The sequence below is a fragment of the Crotalus tigris genome, unplaced genomic scaffold (genome assembly GCF_016545835.1).
Source record: "Crotalus tigris isolate CLP2741 ecotype Arizona unplaced genomic scaffold, ASM1654583v1 scf7180000017646.2482762, whole genome shotgun sequence".
Taxonomy (NCBI): domain Eukaryota; kingdom Metazoa; phylum Chordata; class Lepidosauria; order Squamata; family Viperidae; genus Crotalus; species Crotalus tigris.
In genome coordinates, this window is record NW_024096538.1 from 2,278,441 (window position 1) to 2,298,497 (window position 20,057).

Below are 20,057 nucleotides of genomic sequence, written 5' to 3' on the forward strand. Positions count from 1 at the left end.
TCTGTCAGAAATGGTATAGGGTCTCCTGCTTGGGTAGGGGTTGGACTAGATGATCTACAAGATTCCTTCCAACTCTGTTATTCTATTCTATTCTATTCTATTCTATTCTGTTCTGTTCTGTTCTGTTCTGTTTTGTTCTACCCTACCCTACCCTACCCTACCCTACCCTACTCTACTCTACTCTACTCTACTCTACTCTATTCTATTAAGATGCGTATTTCCCTCAAGATCATCACCCTTACTGCTTACAGCAGCTGGAATAATCTTCATGAGTGTACTCTTGGGATACACTCCGAGTATTTTTCACTCATTTCTCTCAGGAACAGCCACCACCACAATGTGGCAGTATAGCAGAACTTGAATGGAGAATAATGACCAAGCACAAGAACTCCATGTGACCCATTTTAGAATAAGAATACTTGATGAATGAGGCATTCATAAATCTAATATAGACTTACCTAATTGTGCTTTTGTGTACATAAGAGGGTCAAAATAACATTGCCATCTGAGTTTCACCATTCTCCAAATTGTGATATAGTTCTTGTCTTAAACAGAGAGAAGATGTTCCAAATCATTTTTAAAACAGATTAAACAATTAAAAATCTATGCCTTTAGATAAAACAGTGTATAAATTATTTTGAGAGAAATATAATTAAAAAAGGAATTTGAATTCATATTTATGTATAATTTTGCTAGATTAATTTAAATACACAAATAGAATGAACATGTGAATGAATATACACAAAATTAACATGAATTAGAAGTCTACGGCATTCCTTTTATGATGGTTTGAGATTTGTTTCTTAAAAAGTCTTACTTTAAGAATTAGTCTAGATATCAACATACTGTATATTCAAGAATACAGGATTATTTTCTATCCCATCATTTGATGACTTCGTCACTGATTATATTGCGTTTATAAATCAGCCTTGGGTACTTTATAAGACAACATACTGTAGTTTCTGCCTTTGAGCTTAGAGTTGGAGCATCCATACATAGAATTTTTTAAAAAAGCAACATTAAAAATGGGTGGGACTTTGATCATGCAGTTGCAGCTGCCACCTTGACTTTTTATTTTTTTAGCTTCCCTCAGGATTCCCCTGCTTCGAGTTACAGACTACATCAAATATGAAATTTTGCATCCATTTTAAAAGAGGCAAATTTGAAACTGGGATTGCAATATAAAAACACTCTGTGATATGAAGCATATATGGAATATATGAAGACCAAAGAGCTGTCGAAGGACACCAGAAACAAAATTGTAGACCTGCACCAGGCTGGGAAGACTGAATCTGCAATAGACAAGCAGCTTGTGTGAAGAAATCAACTGTGGGAGCAATAATTAGAAAATGGAAGACATACAAGAACACTGATAATCTTCCTCGATCTGGGGCTCCACGCAAGATCTCACCCCGTGGGGTCAACATGATCACAAGAACGGTGAGCAAAAATCCCAGAACCACACGGGGGGACCTAGTGAATGACCTGCAGAGAGCTGGGACCAACATAACAAAGGCAACCATCAGTAACACACTATGCCGCCAGGGACTCAGATCCTGCAGTGCCAGACGTGTCCCCCTGCTTAAGCCAGTACATGTCTGGGCCCTTCTGAAGTTTTCTAGAGAGCATTTGGATGATCCAGAAGAGGATTGGGAGAATGTCCTATGGTTAGATGAAACCAAAGTAGAACTGTTTGATAGAAACACAATTCGCCGTGTTTGGAGGAGAGAGAATGCTAAGCTGCATCCAAAGAACACCATACCTACTGTGAAGCATGGGGGTGGCAGCATCATGCTTTGGGGCTGTTTCCCTGCAAAGGGACCAGGACGACTGATCCGTGTACAGGAAAGAATGAATGGGGCCATGTATCATGAGATTTTGAGTGCAAACCTCCTTCCATCAGCAAGGACATTGAAGATTAAACGTGGCTGGGTCTTTCAGCATGACCATGATCCCAAACACACTGCTCGGGCGATGAAGGAGTGGCTTCGTAAGAAGCATTTCAAGGTCCTGGAGTGGCCTAGCCAGTCTCCAGATCTCAACCCCATAGAAAACCTTTGGAGGGAGTTGAAAGTCCGTGTTGCCCAGTGACAGCCCCAAAACATCACTGCTCTAGAGGAGATCTGCATGGAGGAATGGGCCAACATACCAGCAACAGTGTGTGCCAACCTTGTGAAGACTTACAGAAAACGTTTGACCTCTGTCATTGCCAACAAAGGATATATAACAAAGTATTGAGGTGAACTTTTGATATTGACCACATACTTATTTTCCACCATAATTTGCAAATAAATTCTTTCCAAATCAAACAATGTGATTGTCTGGATTTGTTTTCTCGTTGTCTCTCATAGTTGAGATCTACCTATGATGACAATTACAGGCCTCTCTCATCTTTTTAAGTGGGAGAACTTGCACAATTGGTGGCTGACTAAATACTTTTTTGCCCCACTGTATATTTGAAGTATCACTTCTCAAGCTGGTTCAGCTATGACAGATACCTGAAAACAAAAACAAAAAAGTGAAGTGATGTTGTGAACAATATGCACTTTTACACCAAGGCTTCTTATGATGGCTGTCCCTCTGCTATATGGCAATGCTTATGACATATAAGCTGACACTGTAAAAGTATCTGTGTTTCAAAATACCATCTCCTTAAAAGTAAACATTATTAATTATACATGAATCAAAGAGGTCTGTGAGATAGTTCTGTTTACTACGAAAGGATTTAATGTGAGCACAAAAGGCATGATTGCAAATATAAGTCCACATATTCCCTACCTATAGTTGCACTTATGCCACTAATATCTCTCTCTCTCTCTCTCTCCCTCCCTCCCTCCCTCCCTCCCTCCCTCCCTCCCTCCCCCTCTCTCTCTCTCTCTCTCTCTCTCTCTCTCTCTGCATCTACATTTACATCTACATCTAACTATATCTGCTTGATGTGGCTTTTGCCATGACTTGTTCTTTCAAAATCAAACAAGTTTTCAGTAATTCATTAGATAAATATGAATGTTAGATGCAGAGAGAGACTTCTTCATACCAAATGGAAAAGCTGTCTTAGATTTTGTATTATTTCTTCACAAGATTAAAAAAATAGAAGTCAACTGCAACCTCATCCTATCAGTGTAATCTTGCTCAATGGCAAACACAAGAATAGCTAAAGTGCTAATTATGCTGTTGGCATTATTTCATGCAAACTTTAGATGTTTGATCCCATGGCTGATTCCCCTCCATTTTTTATTGTTTGGATCTATCCCATGAAATGGAAATCATATTAAGTTAAATGAATTAAATTTAGGTTCAATATATATTAAATATAACAAGTAAGCTTCACTGCACACTGGTCTCCACCATAATTCTGAGGTCTTATTCTGATCACTCATTTTTGCCCAAACTGATTGGCATATATGAGAAACTAGATTTTTTAAAAACACTTCCCAATATTAAATTGCATCTGCAGCTGTTATGACCATTATCCCATTCTGGAGATATCTTTCTGAAAAGCTTCACTCTCTCTTGCTTTTTCAACTGTCTAATAATATGCCATCTTAATGAAGTCTGGCCATCTTGACAGTTGGTAATTTATCAGCAAGAGCTGAATAAAATAGTCGCATTTGTTGATTTTTGTGTGAGTCAGAATGTCATTAAAAACAAATATGAAAGACTGCATGTTAAGATAGGGAAAATTGTTGCTAATAATAAGTGCTAGAACAATTCCCTCCAAACGTTTTAGACTCCAGGTCTTATTAGCTCCAGCAAGGATCAACAATTGTTTCTTCAGTATTTGTTTTTTTATATATAATAATGTAATTGAAAATATTTTGGCCTAAATATAATTTGATCTTAATAGTAAATTGGTATACAGGATTAATCTAAACCAGCGTAAATGGTTCAAAGCCAACCAGGGGGTTTCCTCTGAAATGGGAATTTGAACATAAATTTGCCACTCAAGAGCCAATATTCTAGCTACTATATTAATTTAAACATTCCAATTAGGTGATGATAAAAAGCTTTTTCTAATTTAACTAAAAGGTGCATTGGAAATTATCTGGAAGTAATTATTCATTGAACTAGCAAAATTATTAGAGTTCATCTCTATAGCATTTCCTTAATCTGCCATTTATACATGACATCCATTTCCCAAATTTCAGTTTTGTTTTGATACCTACTGCAATATCTAACTGTTAGATGGCATGAGATTACTATCTCAAATTTACACACACACATACACACACACACACACCTATGACAAAATATGGGAAAAAAATGCACTTTGCAAAGCATGTTGGAACAAATGAAGCATTAAAGCAGCCCTGTCTTCTGGAAATGTTGCAAAGCTGCCTCAGAGGCTGTCCATTAGTGTTTGTCTTATATGTGCAGAAAGTACATCTGCTGAGGCTGCCAGCAAAAAAACATCAGTGCTCCAATGCCTATAAGTATAAGCTTAGCACTTATTCTCTCACTGTGAGACACTTCAATGTGTCTCAACCATGTAGATTATCAAATTAAACCTTGACCAGATTTGTAACCTTAAACTGATATTTAGAATGCTGAGAGCTGCAATGAGTTCCTAGTTGTGTTGACAAAATCAGTCTAGTAGCACAACATTCCAGTAGCTCAAGAAAGAACAAAGGATTGTTGCTTCCTGTAGTAAGGGAAGTTGAAACTGATAGGGTTAAGACTGAAGACTTAAAGAATGTTAAATGTACTGACCCAAAGGTTTTCTGATAAGCAAGGAATTTAATAGGTGATAAAACCCACTGGCTTTCGATCAAAGGCGAACTCACATTAAGAGAATTTATGGGGTGCTAGTAGAACTGGACTCAGAACCAGAATTAATTAAAGAATGTATGATTAAATGGGCACAAAATTTTGGTGAAGCAGTTCTACTAGATACCTGGGAAACCATCTGGGTGAGGAATGTTAAATTTACACAAGCCCAGAACTTAAGGGAGAATTTTTACAAAATGTTTTATAGATGGCACCTTGATCCACAAAAAATATCTCGTATGTATCCTGACTTACAGCCTAAATGTGGGAGATGTGGTTGCTTGGATGCTACTTATTATCATATTTGGTGGTCGTGTAAAAATATAAAAGTCTTTTGGATTAAGATATGGTGGAATATTCAAAGAATTTTTAGAAAGAGGGTAAAATTTACCCCACAATTGTTTTTGTTAGGTATTGTTACTGATTGTGATGCTAAGGAAGTTATATTGATGTTAAATTTGATTACGGCCGCTAGGCTGTTAGTAGGGCAATATTGGAAGAAGGAATCTTTGCCTACCTTGCAAGAGTGGTTTTTTAAAGTTTCTTATTTGGCGGAAATGGCAAAGATTTCGGCTTTCTTAAAGGAGCAATCGCAAGAGAAATTCTTTGCGGTATGGGAAAAATGGATAAATTTTATACAATATAAATTGGATATAAAAAATATCATTTAGCTTTCTAATAACTTGTATATAAACTTTAATATTTTATAGATTGTACTTTTTTATATCTCTTTTCTTCTTTCTCTTTTCTTTTTTTATTATCTCTTTTTCTTTCAAGTACTTTTTCTTTTTAATACGTATGCTTTTTTCTTACATATATTTTATTGTTAATTACTTTATAAGTTGTTTATGTAAGGTATTTAGATATATTTATGATTTATACTCTTTTAATTTTTTTTAAGATTCTTAAAAATTTTAATTAAGCCTATATTCAGCTCTGGGAAGGTCGGGGGGGATGGAGAGGGAGGGTTGGGGTGGGTGGGTTAGGGTTGTTTTTTTTTTGTTTTTTTTTTGCTTTTTGTAAAAATATCTAAAAATTTTCAATAAAAAAAAACCCACTGGCTTTCCTCTTATATCAGTTACAGAGAGCCCTATTATACCACCCAATCCATTCCCAGTGTTTTTTTGTATTTGATGCATCATATTAAAGTGAGATTCCTTGATTCATGAATCTGTTTCAATGGAGTGATTCAAGGATGGATTGGAAAATATTTTAAGATTTAGCATCTCTTTTTAGCATGTTCAGACCCAAATAAACTGAATTGGAACTTTATACATTATCTTGATTTTCACACTGAAAGCATTGTTTCCATCCCTTATTGGCCCAACTTACTATGGGACCTAGTAAGATTGTTCCTGACATCTTCTCCTTCAGTCAAAAAATTCATCTCTGTGCACCATCAGGACATAATCAAAAATGTCTGGATGAGATCTAGGTCAGCAGTTTTTTTAGTTTTTCAATATGTCACAAAGATACCTGTAATTTCCTGTTTGTTTGCATTCACAAAAGAAAAACAAAATATAGAAACCCACCCACCCAATCCCAATCCTTATCCAATTTGATTTGGTACTGCTGTGGGCAGAATGAGGAGCTAGCCGACCTTGTCTCTTTTTGTTTCATATGATTACAACTGGACTGAAAGTATAAAGAGTGTTTTTGTTTTGCTCAGAACTGGAAATGAACTATTAATCCTCCAGTAACTGGATTTCTTGATACATAATGTATTCACAAAGAAAGCAAGTTTGGTGTAGTAGCTAAAGCATTAGGTTAGAAATCAGAAGACCTGGAGTTCTAGTACTGCCTTAGGTATTAAAACTAGCAGGTGACCATGGGTCAGTCACATTCTCTCTCTCAGCCTTAGGGATGAGGCCATGGTAGGCCACTTCTGAAAAACCTTGACAAGAAAACTGTCTAGACATTTGCCAGGAATAAAAAAAAACTAATTCAAAGGCAACCCCAAAAATAAATGCAACAGACCTAGGCTTGTAAATATTAGTGCATGCCCTTTTAAGCTGACCTGTGTCTCATACTACATAGCGATAGTTGCCTGACATAATATGATGCAGAAGCAGAAAAGGTTCCCTGGAAAAGGAGTTTCTGACTCTTCTCATAGGGAAGCTTGAGGATATTGTGGAAGGCGGCTATGCATGTGGTTATAATAATCAAAAGACAAAAATGACAAAAACGATATAAGGTGCCTATTGTGAATCATACTGGATTTAAAATGAAGGCTGTTCAAGGCTTGGTTCAAACTACATGGAGATAGTTACATATGCCAGATTCTTATGTATACAATAGATAGACTCAACTTATAGCCATTTGTTTACAGACTGTTTGAAATTACAATGGCACTGAAAAAGCTGACTTATGATCATTTTTACGTTTATAACCTTGGCAGCATCCCTATGGTCACATGATAAAAACTCAGATGCTTGGCAACTGGCATGTATTTATGATGATTGCAGTGTTCTGGGATCATGTAATCATCTTTTGCAAACTTCTGACAAGCAAGTCAACAGGGAATCCATGTAACAATCATATTACTAATTTAACAACAGCAGTGATTCACTTAACAACTGAAGCAAGAAAGGTCTTAAAATGGGGAAAAACTCACTGAACTGTTTTGTTTAGAAATGGAAATTATTGAGCTCAGTTATGGTCATAAGTTGAGAACTACTTGTAGCTGCTTGCAACCAACCAATGAGTGTGTTGGCACTTTGTGAAGGCTTCATACAATTTATTATGATGAGTTTTTAATTTTTTTATGACACAGACCATACATTATTGACATGTGATCTGGATCAAAACACAAGGCAGTTTGAATTTCAAGCAGTCAATATATGTTTCAATGATAGGTTAATCTCCTTTCATTTTGAATGTTCTTCAGTTATAGAATGTCTAATTGCAGAATGTTATAAAAAGTATAACGTAAAGTAAAAGTAAGTAAAAAAGAAATCAGTAACTGATTTCTATGAACATAAACTTAAATTAGCCACAACACCTAAATGATGTAATATGGTGGTTATTTATATACTTTTATTATGGTCTATTATTCAACATTTACAGTGGTAGATGGACACAATACATATATATCCATCACACTATTCCTTTTTTGGATGAGCAATGTAATGCAAAATATAAAGAAAAATGGAAGTATTTAGAAAAGAAATCAAAGACAAGATATAGGTAGAAAGAGATAAAAGAAATTGAACCAAATATGGTTTAAGGGAGGACAATTCACTGTACTTTCTTATATCATTCTACAAACCAATTTTGCATCATCATGTCCATATACTAATTCACACATTTCTTTTGTTTATTTTATTTTATTTTATTTATTTATTAAAATTTATAGACCGCCCCACTCCCGCAGGACTCTGGGCGGCTAACAATAAAAACACAATATAACTTGACAAAACAAACAATACAATAACATTCATCCAGGGGTCAGATTTTATAAACCCCAGGCCTGCCAGAAAAGCCAGATCTTAAGCAGCTTGCGGAAAACCAACAGGGTGGGAGCAGTCCTAATCTCTGGGGGGAGCTGGTTCCAAGACGTGGGCACCATCACAGAGAAAGCCCTCCCCCGCGGCCCCGCCAAATGGCACTGCTTGGCCGATGGAACCTGAAGGAGGCCCAGCCTGTGGGATCTAGCCGGACGAAGGGAACTATGAGGTAGTAGGCGGTCTCGCAAATAGCCTGGCCCTGAGCCATATAGAGCTTTAAAGGTAATAACCAACACCTTGTTTTGTTTATTAAATTTTTCTCCTCTTTCCTTATTTGACACTGGGTATTGGTACTTTGAGATTATTTGGACTTTGGCAATGATGGATGTGATGGGAGCAGGATCTGCCTTTTCTCCTTCTAAATAGTTCAGCATATTCTGGATATTCAACAGGCAAGGTTAGAAACATACTTGTTGAATGGTAGTGAGTGGTGGGATTTGAACCTTGGATGCTCCATTTGTAGCTACATTCTTCCTAGGACACATCAGAAGTGGTGCCATAGAAAATCCTGCCAAATGTGAAGATGCCAAAGGAGTACTGCTAGTGAAGTTTATCTAGCATGGTTTAACCATCAATTCAGAAGTCTACTGTGAAACATTATGAAAACTCAGATGAGCATACATAACAAGTGTTGGGGCATGCTGACTTCTGGTGTGTTGTTGGTTCACAATAATGCTTGCCTGCACACTGCTAGATGCATCCAAAAACTTCTGAAGCAGTTCCATTGGGATATTTTTGATCCCCCCCCCATAGCCCAGATTTGGTGCTGAGCGACTACTACTAAGGAATTTCAAACCTTGTAAGATATTATGACATGCCTCAATTTGAATGGCGATTATGTCAAAAAGTAATGTAATGTTTTCTAATGTGTATAATAAAAGTTTTATATCTGCAGCCTCCGGTTTGCAATCGTGGCTCTGGCGGACGGGCGAGGTGATCGCTCTCTCCGCCGTTCGGTTTTCTCCCGCTGGGGGACCCTGAAGATGAAAGGTCAGAAGTCACCCTGTAGGGGTGATGAGCACAAAGAGGACCTCCGAGTGATCGCAGAAGGGAAGCAGCCCTCCCATTTGATCCAGGGCAGCTCTTCAAACTGATGGGGAAAAGATCGGCTATCAACATGGCCCATCATTAAGCTGCTGACAGCCGAATCCAAATTCACTAACAAGCACCTTGAAAGCAATGTAGAGGAATTGGGTGAGATTTTACCTTCTCTGTACCTCAAGTATTTTTCCTGTTAAAAGTTTCTTGAAAACCTTTCCCACAGCGATGAGAGAGGGAAGGGAATTCCCCCCCCCACCCTCTTAAGGGACTACTTGGGGAAACAAAGCATTGAAAAGTACAATTTAATATAATTGGACTTACCTTCTTTTGGAATTTGGGGAACCAAAAAATTCCTAATCTTACGGGGACTGGCTATTTTATTTACTTGTAAAAAAGAAAAAAAGAACTTAAATTGGATAAAAACCTACCCTGGGATTTGAAAAAGACTTTAAATGCTATCGGGGACATCTTGTGGTGAAGCTTGGTACAACAATCTATTACTTTTGACAAAGAATAATACCCAGATTTGACCTTGGTATTATCTGAGAGAGATTAAAAGCTGAAAGAGCAGCTGGGCAGTGAAAGTGGTTTTTAGGAATTGTGGAGGTGAACACTTACTGACTCTTGTTTAATAAATAGCCTTCACTAAAAGACCATCTATAATCATGTCAGAAGTGGAGGAGAAGCAGCAAATTATTTTGGCTATGTATAAACTTATACTTGAAAAAATTCTTGAAGCCACCAAGATAATCAAATCTAGACTGAAAGACAAAGTTGCCAGCTTCACAAAGTGAAACCCTGACTGCAACTAAAGAACCTACAATCCAAAAAACAACAGAAGTGGAGGAAATTAATGACAAGACAGACAGCCTTAAAGATCAACATATAAAGTTCACTGAAAATCCTGACAATGAAATAACAACTTTAAAAATGGAAATGACTTTCTATGTAAATCACAAACCTGAGAAAGAAGACCAGATCGAAGACAACTATACCAGAGCAAATATGGGGATCTGGGCCACCAGGGAGAAAAACTTAATGATTATAGATGGGCCAGTTCTTCCAGAAAATTGGCAACTAAATGGTCTCCTTTAATTCAAATAACATCCACAAGAATGAAGGGAGATCGATTTGATGATTTAAAAGCATTGATATGGAAGCTTGGTTGGCATAAGAAGAAAGCTAGAAAGAGGTTGAAAAATCAGGGTCTTTTGATTTATTAGAGTATCCTAAATTGCCAACTCGTGGGCTAAAGGGAAAATAATATGAAACTAACTATTAGGAAATAGGTTTGAACTATTGATTAACCCAGATAATATAGATCAGTGGTGGCGAACCTATGGCATGGGTGCCACAGGCGGCACTCAGAGCCCTCTCTGTGGGCATATGCGCTGTCACTCCAGCTGGGTTTTATAAAACCTTTCTGTTTTAGGCCTCCGCTGCTGTGTGCAAAAAAAAAAAAAAAGGTTCAATCAATCAGTCAATTTCAACTTCTTGCGGGAAAAAAAATGTTGCAAAGTTGGAATTGATTGATTGAACTTTTTAGTCCCACCCAGTCTGCCATTACCACTGCAGCCACACACCCCCTATGGGCCACACACCCCAATGGGCCATACCCAACTGGCACCCGACAATGCATAAGTGGGTTTTGCGTTACAGTTTGGGCACTCGGTCTCTAAAAGGTTCGCCATCACTAATATAGATGATGGACTTGAGCTAGCAAAGGATACTCGATTATTAAGATGGATGTACTAGGGTGAGAAATAGAAAACATTTATGCAATCGAATAAGAATATATTTAAGTAAGTAATATGTGCATTTTAGATATTACAATTTTTACGAAGTGAGACAAAGGAAATTTGGGTTACCCGAAACTCAAATACTATGGATATTAAAGGTTAAATTGGAGTATGATAATTAAAAACCCCAAATTAGGTAAAATTTAATAACAGAATATGGATTGTTTATGAAGATTTATTAAAATATGTATAAGCAAAAGTGTATTGATAAATGTGATAATGAAGTTTTCACTGAATTTGATATAATTAAAAAATTATTAGCTTAAATGCAATATAGCAAATGTTAAGGGAAACAGAGAAGAAATATTTGATGATGTAACCTGAGATATGTACTAAAGATTTTGTTATTGAACTATTGATTCACCCAATCACCACATTGCATTCCAAATACTCAAATGTAAAACCAATAAAATATTATTAAAAAAGGTTTTATATCTATAAGTGTCTGTCACTGATAACCAATTTCTGAATTGCCGTCATAATGACGAATCCAAATAATGTTGCAGGAACACTTAGTTATCTCTAGGGGTTTGCTCTAGAGCAGGCATGTCGAACTTGCAACGTCACGTGACGTGCGACATATTGCAACTTTTTCCCCATTGCTGGCAATGGGATGAGTGTGGTTTTGGTGTGACGCATCTGGCCCATGGGCCGGCAGTTTTACATGCCTGCTTTAGAAGTTTGCTAAATGAACAAAATGAGAAATCTTGCTGCATCACAACTCAGAAATCATGAGATCAGGTGCATTTTTCAACATTTATTTTAAGGCACAAAATGAAGATTTATTTTTGCAGGACTTAGGAAAGCCATTTTTGCCTCTAAACCCATCAAGAATACAAAAGTAACTAACTAACTAACTAACTAACTAACTAACCATTAAAAATCAACCTTTGGCAAATTTATTTAACTTGTTCTTCTATTTGATTAAAAAAAGGAGGAAGTTTTTTTTTTCCAGATGTACTTCAAAATCATGAAATTATATATATAGAACATGGGAAAATTTCTGGTCATGCATTTATTTGGAGGATAACCCCACAAGCACGTGTACAGTATGTCACTACTGTATATGCAGACATGGAAGCACACACTCGTACATAGAGGGTACTGCTTCCTTTACTATTTTTAACAGTGATTATAAGTTATTTGAATTACTAAAAATAATTTAAGTTTAGCATTCTGATGCACATTAGAATATTTTCCCCCATTTTCTCTGTAGAAGGTTAAGGGATACTTTTCCATTTAAGTCAATAGCAAATGTTTAGATATGAACAAAATTCTAGAGCTTTTTACTTATTGATTTCAGGAGAAAAAGGGAGAGAGAGAGAAAGTTAGAGTAAGGTGGGACAGAAAAGGAAGACATGTAATATTTTGCTATTTGAAGGTGTTTTGTCTGAAATCTTGAAAAGCCATGGTATATTCATTTTATTTCTTTTCTTTGAAGCATGGATAAAAAGCACTAATATTGTCATGTTGGTTTTGAAATTTCAGGTTTTTTCATCAATTTAATATTCTAATAAGGACTTCATCTTCTAGCTAAAAAGATTTTTTTTTTCCAAATTGCACTTAAAATTTTCTGCTGAATATTTCAAAGCCGAATATATGTGTGCCACATTATATTCCACTCTAACATTTAGCATTATAATGCTGTTATCTAAAAATTCTTATTTTTAAGAAATATTTCCTGTATAGGTACAACAATTCTTTTGGTGTACAATAAAAATATGTTTGTCCTACCCAAGTGCTATATTTATTCAAATTTTCTATTTTAAAGAAATGATGAAAATGTGGTCATGCATTACTCTGACTAAAAAGTAGAAATTCACTGACTAAATGACAAAACTGTCAGAAAATAATATTTTGAAGAATATATTCAATTCCTCTCACTTCAAATCTTTAAAGGTAGTGTTTCAATATCTCTGACCTGCTTTTGTTCATGATGTTTCTTCTTGTTTGTTGAGTCTACATTTACATGTAGTCTACATTTATTATTGGTTAATTACTACTCATGCTTTAATATTTTAAAAGGACATCTTACTGGAACTGAGAATGAATATTCTGTCAAGCTTAGTCCCATTTACAAATAGGAACATTAGCCTCAGAACAGAGGTAGTGTCATATTACTTTTAGATTGACAGTCTAAATATAATCAGGAAGGAAGGAAGGAAGGAAGGAAGGAAGGAAGGAAGGAAGGAAGGAAGGAAGGAAGGAAGGAAGGAAGGAAGGAAGGAAGGAAGGAAGGAAGGAGGAAAGAAGGTTGAAGACAAGCACATTGAACCATTTCTAGGAATGTGGCAAAAACAATCAGATTCAGAGATATAGACTGAAAATATTTTGGAACAAGCTGTCCAATATTCCATTTCTCCTCCTCTTCCTCCTGCTGTACTTGTGACATTAGGCAACTGAAGTAAAAAACTACCAAATGCATTTGACTTGAACCTCCCCCTATGAAGTTTTTACTAACCTGGAGAAATGTATTATATTGGGTCATGGGGGAGGGTCTTTTGGTTGCAGCATTCAGCTTTAAGGGTCAGGCTGGAACTGAGATTAACTGCCTAATAAAAGATCTTTGTATATCTTCTGGGTAGAGGACAGGCTATAAGTATTTTAAGCAACAATGTAATGAAGTGAAAACAAATGATATGAAATGATTAAAGAATAAAATAAAAACAGTCAGAAGATTCCTGAAACACCAATGGTAAAGGAATGTCTTGTTCGAGTTGAGGTGAAATGATAAATCAAAGGATAACCTAGAAGTGAGCACTCAGATGAAATAAATACATCTTTGCCCTTCTCGGAAATATGCTTTTTTTTTGGTCTCCTGCAAAAATTTAAGGATTCACGGAAAATATGAAATGATCATCCTTTCTCCTAAGCTAACATGTTCCATTGCTATCCCTATATATCAAAAAGAAAGAAAGAAAGAAAGAAAAAAAGAAAGGAAGAAAGAAAAGAGAAGAAAAAAAGTTGCAGTATCTGTCTGACCTCCAAGTGCTTGAAATATTATCAGTTGAAGACAGCCTGTCAGAGTTTGATTGCAGGATGAACTTCATAGTTAGCTTATGAAATCATGATTACTTTTTGGTTTATTTTGCCTTATGTGTCTCACTTCAGAGCCTCCACTATTGGATCACTGAGATACTTCGAATCTGCTTTTGCAGAAACAAATGCTAATAACTTAAACTTAAACAATCAGTTCAAAAATATAGTTTGAAAATCAATATTCAGGACAGGTATATTAGTTTTGGCTCTGTCATCCCCTCCCATTATTTGCTTTTATAACCAGAGACCACACAAATCAGGAGTGCTAGAGGTGATGCAATGATGTAATTTATATTCCTAAAGGATAAGGAACTTTGGGAGCATAATTTCAAGTGCCCTAATGAAAGGCAGGCCTCTTGACTTGCTCATCCATTTGGAAAAAAATTATGTGGACAGTTTCTGTTCTGCCCAAGGTCATTCTGCCTAATGAGAGAGGTTGACTTTGTTGTTATGGGCTTTGCATATGAATATGTAGTTGGAGTGTCATCAAACATACAATCATTCTTTTCAAAAGGAAAACATTTATTTGGCTTATTACAGCAAGAAGAAACAGGGAGGAATAATTGAGTCAAAGGTTGTATTTGAGAAGAAAACTAAGATAGGGAATGCCAGAGTTGTCTCCTTAGCCCAACTGTTTAATGAATGTCATCACAGGGATGTCTGAATAAAAAACAAAAATAACTAAAAGGTTCAAGAAGTCCAGTAAATTTAAAATAGGGTTATAGTAATTAAAGTCCTGTAATTTTTATTTTGGGGAAAATATTTGTGGGCCAAGTATAGTTGATCAGTGAATGGATATGCCAATATGGGAAGTTAGAGTATGCCAAGTGTCCTTACTACAGGAGCAGATGAAAATCTGGTTATAATCTATACCAGTGCAATTGGTATGCATATTTGTTGTAATCTAAAAAAGACATGTGTGTAAGTCAAACCTGAAAAAGGCATATTCAGATATGGAGTTGAGGCCAGGCCTCTTTCTCTTTTTGGCTCTACTTCTTACACTAAATTATAATGAATTTTGTTTGCTTTTAGTTTATCACATTTGTCTACTATGGACTTTAAATTATGGTTTCGCTTAGCTTGTGTGAACCAAGCCAATTATGTCCTTTAGAGGATCATCTCTTGTAGGTGTTAAAATTGAGAATTTCTAGCCTATGAGATTGCAAGTTCCTTGTGCTATGTTTAATCTACTCAAATATCTAAAGGTAGTAGGTTAAATAAGTGGAAGCTACTTCAACAGTAATGCTGTTGTTTCTTGCTTAATTAAACAAAGAATGAATAAGAAGTATAAAAAATAAGACAAGAATAAGATTTGATCAGAAATTAAGACATGTCTTAGCAAATGACCAAGTGTAGTCAACCCTCTTGTAACTGGTTCTATTTAAGACAATTGATCATTTTTAATATAATCCACCAAGATAATAATGCAACAACAATTGTAATGTGGGACGTCAACTCATTTTCATTTCTTTCCATTTTTTTGTACTTCATAGAGAGCTTGATATGTGGACAAAGAAGGCATATCTGTAGAAGGAAATACGTAATTTTACAAAGAATAAATGAGCCATCCAACCAACCATCATATAGTGATGACTAAGCTTGCCTTGTCCAATATAGGTCCTATAATGAACGAAGCTGGATCCATCCTCCTTTATTTCCTTCAGGAATATATTCTTCTGTATGCACATTCCATGGTGAAAAAAGGTGTGCAGCAGAAGATCTGTTGGGGCTAGTTTTTATCTTGTCCAACTGAGGAAAATGTTATGTGGAGATTGAAGAAAATATATAGTTTCCTATATTTCTACTATTCTTTGGGACTGTAGTGTAGAGCATCTGAAAAATCAGCTGAGGGGCACCAGGCTAAGCCAAACTTTTTTCTAGAAAACTGGCTCAGGTTCTTACAATACTCACTCATCAAAACTTAAGTAGGTAGAGATCCTAATTCTAGTAGACTATGGAGGTTCAGAAAATCCTTATCATGTTAGACCTAGACCAAAGAAGAAATTTGGTTTTGCACTCAGATCTAATATGAACCCTGACCTACTAAGATCCTATCACCTGTGATTATCTCACTTTTTGTACGAGTTTAGGGCAAACTAATGTCACATTCTGCAAGCATACCTTTTTTTATTCTAAATAGAGCATGTGATTTTCAAGGATATGATGTACAGAGTCTTAAACTGCATAAGTAGTTGCTTGTACTAATGCATTCCTTTTCATTAGCTAGATCAATATTGTTCTAATTTCCAGCCATTAACATCTTATTACTGTAGAGAACACTGAAATATTCACAGATCAAAATTGCTACAGCATGTTAAAATATGAATTACGCATATAGTCAGAATGTTCTGTTTTCTACTGTCTCCATTTAATTCTGACCTCATATTTGAAGTTCAAGTTTACACCTAATAGCACAATTATGTTAATCTGTAAATCTAACACTGAATCACAATTTGTAATGATCAATAAATTTATTTATGCCTGATATGGGGCCATAATAGATTAATGTAAACAACAATATTATTTCTTCAGCCAAGAACTAACAAATCATCATAAATGAAAAGAACTAAAACCATCCCTTCTAAGCCACACAGAGTACTTTCCATGAAGTTAACAGGGTTTAAAAAAAAATAAAAAATGCAATATTGCTTTGCAAATTCAGAAATTTTACAATGGACTAACCAAACATTTTTCAAATCTGTTCAAAACAGAGTTTTACTCATTGAAAATATTTTGTTTATGATAACTCCACAGAAAAAAAGTAGATGTATATATACAGTGTGTGAAGAATTCAAATGTATACAATTTTCCCTAACACTGAAACTCTCCACCTGAACTATTACGGAGGAGCAAAGAAATGTGGAAGAGAAAGATTACAATCGTTACTGTAATTATTCCAGTAATTACTACTCTAGTCTTTTTGCTGTTGTTTTCATTAATGGAATTATTATAGCATAGAAAAATTGGATATGACAAGTCTTCTAGAATATCATGTTTTCCATATTGCCATGCTATCTGGAATACTTTCCTTTGAAAGAAAAAATATGAGATCTCTTTATTAAATCTAAAAATATGTTAGAAAGTTTTATCTAGATACAATGCTCCTTGAAAGCTGCAGCCATCTTCAAAAACAGCCTTATAGCCTAATGGAAGAGGAAGTTTTGAAAACTCTAATCTAGTAGACTGAGGAATGATTTAAAGGAAAATGCTACATTTCATTAAAAAGTATAAATTATATTATAATTTCAAACAAGTATTAATTTTCATATCATGCACAACATGACAATAATTTCTCTAAGTACCAGTCCCCCCCCCCCGTGGTTAGAACAGAAACCTTCCTATAATACAGAAAAACAAAAACATCTGAAAAAAAAATGACACATTTAGGCATGCAGATAAAGACAGAATAGCAAGCCATTAAGCACATGGCATAACTTTCTATCCTGCATCCTCATTTAACTTTTCTTTATGTCTCTTTCACTCATTCATTGGTTTGCTTCCAACTGGGTACATCTGCCACAGCACCTGGCAAAGGAACAGATTTGCCATTCCCTTAGCCCCCCCCCCCCTTGCAGTCTCCAGACTTTTCTCAAAGTGTGCCTTGCTGAGTTGAGATAACCAAGCTGGGTAAAGTTACCAAGTCTGCAGAGTTGTTGCTATTACCATTTTATGTCAGAATGACATCACCATACATGGATAATTATAGTGAAATATGGCTACCATTCATTGCAATGTCAATACAGAACTTTTATATATGTATGCTATATATATATATATATATATATATATATATATATATATATATATACATGTATGTATATATACATATATATATATACATGTATGTATATATATATATATATATATATATATATATATATATATATATATACATACACACACACACATAATGTGAGTGTGTACATATATACATGTATGTGTGTTTGGGCTTTTATATATAAATATGAAAAGTATGTGTGACTGTTTCTTTTTTCTTAGTTTTATTTTTATTTCTTTGCCATTATAGTTTTGTAAATGGTTTCTTGTTGTTTTTCATTTCTTTTTTTAAAATCCAGTTAATAAAAGCATAAAAAAGCCAGGCTAATCTGCAAACCTTTGAAGAACCAAAAGGTGGAAGAAAAGAATTAGATGTTTCTGAATGTCTTAGCTGCCATCTCATGATCATCTGGATTTTGACAGCCTAATAGGCTTGGATTTGGGAAGAAATTTGTCCTAGAGAAAATCTACATAAGTGTCTCTATAGGAGTTGAAAATTACTTAATGGCACATAATCAAGCAATCAATCAAAACAACTCAATTCAATGTCTGATGACAGCAGTAGTGGTAAAACCTATTTAATAATAATAATAAAGTTGGAAGGGATCTTGGAGATCATCTAGTCCAACCCCCTGCTCAGGCAGGAAACCCTATACCATTTCGGACAACTGGCTGTCCAGTCTCTACTTAAAAACTTTCAGTGTTGGAGCATTCACTGCTTCTGGGGGCAGGTTGTTCCACTGGTTAATTGTTGTAACTGTCAGGAAGTTTCTCCTTAGTTCTAGGTTGCTTCTCTCCTTGATTAGTTTCCACCCGTTGCTTCTTGTCCTGCCTTCAGGCGCTTTGGAAAATAGCTTGATTCCCTCTTCTTTCTGGTAGCCCCTGAGATATTGGAACACTGCTATCATGTCCATTGCTATTCCCTAAAATCTGCAATTTCTTACCTCTTGGAATGGTAGTATGGATTGGGGCGAGCGTGTGAGGGTGTGCAAGAGTACAAGGGGTATATGAGAGGTCCAGTGCAAGTTGATGAGAGTTTGTGAGGGTGTGTGATGATGCAAGGGAGGCCTGGGAGGACCAGGGAGGATCTGCAGGAATGTATAAGTGGCTGGTATTGCCCATATACAGAGGATCTGGCCTAGAGGGTAAGTATGGTGTAGGATAGCACCAATTACACCTTATCTCTCTTCTATTTCTCTCAGAACACTTGTGTTGGAATATAATTAACAAATAGTTGTGCAAGGAAAACAGAAGCTGCCTAATGATATGGCACGTGTGGTGCACCTAGAGTTGGAATCCAAATGAATGATATGGCACGTGTGGTGCACCTAGAGTTGGAATCCAAATCCATCAAAGATTTAATGGACAGAATCACGAAGTTCAACAACTGTCAAGGAGATTAATATCAGAATCAAAATACATCACTGAGACTCTTCCCAGCATTTATTTATTTTATTTAGTTAGTTTTTGTAAAGTTCCGTTGAACAGGTTTAATACTTCAATGACATACAAATTTTCTCAGTATTGCCTTTCCTGACCCAACTTGTGTTATCTCTGCATTTGAAGAAGCATGTATATTTAAATTATCACATTTATTTATTTTATTACAGATGCTTTTATGCAACTTCAGTCGTCAAGGCACTAAGCACCTCACAGCAGAAACTTTATACACTGTAAAATGATAATTGTATGTACCATAATATTTAATAAATACTAACATAATTAAATAGTCATAAATGTTCAAGCGTATTTGACTCAGCAATTGCAGAGCATATTCTTGTGCAGGATATATACCTATGTGACAGAAGAGACCACGGGGAGGTCAGGCTAAGATATTATAGCTGTTAGGATCCGCTGAATACAGAACTGTACAGCAACTGCATTTAGTTGAAAATTGGCCATTTAGGTCATCTTGGAATGTGAATGTGAGCAATCTCCTTTGGGATGCAGTTTTACTGAATTGCACTCTGAATGTTGCATGAAAATAGAGCCAGTGGATTTTGGCACACAGCCTGAGTGTTCCAACTCCAGGTGCACCACACTTGCCATATCATTAGGCAGCTTCTGTTTTCCTTGCGCAACTATGTACTAGTTATAATTCCAACACAAGTGTTCTGAGAGAAACAAA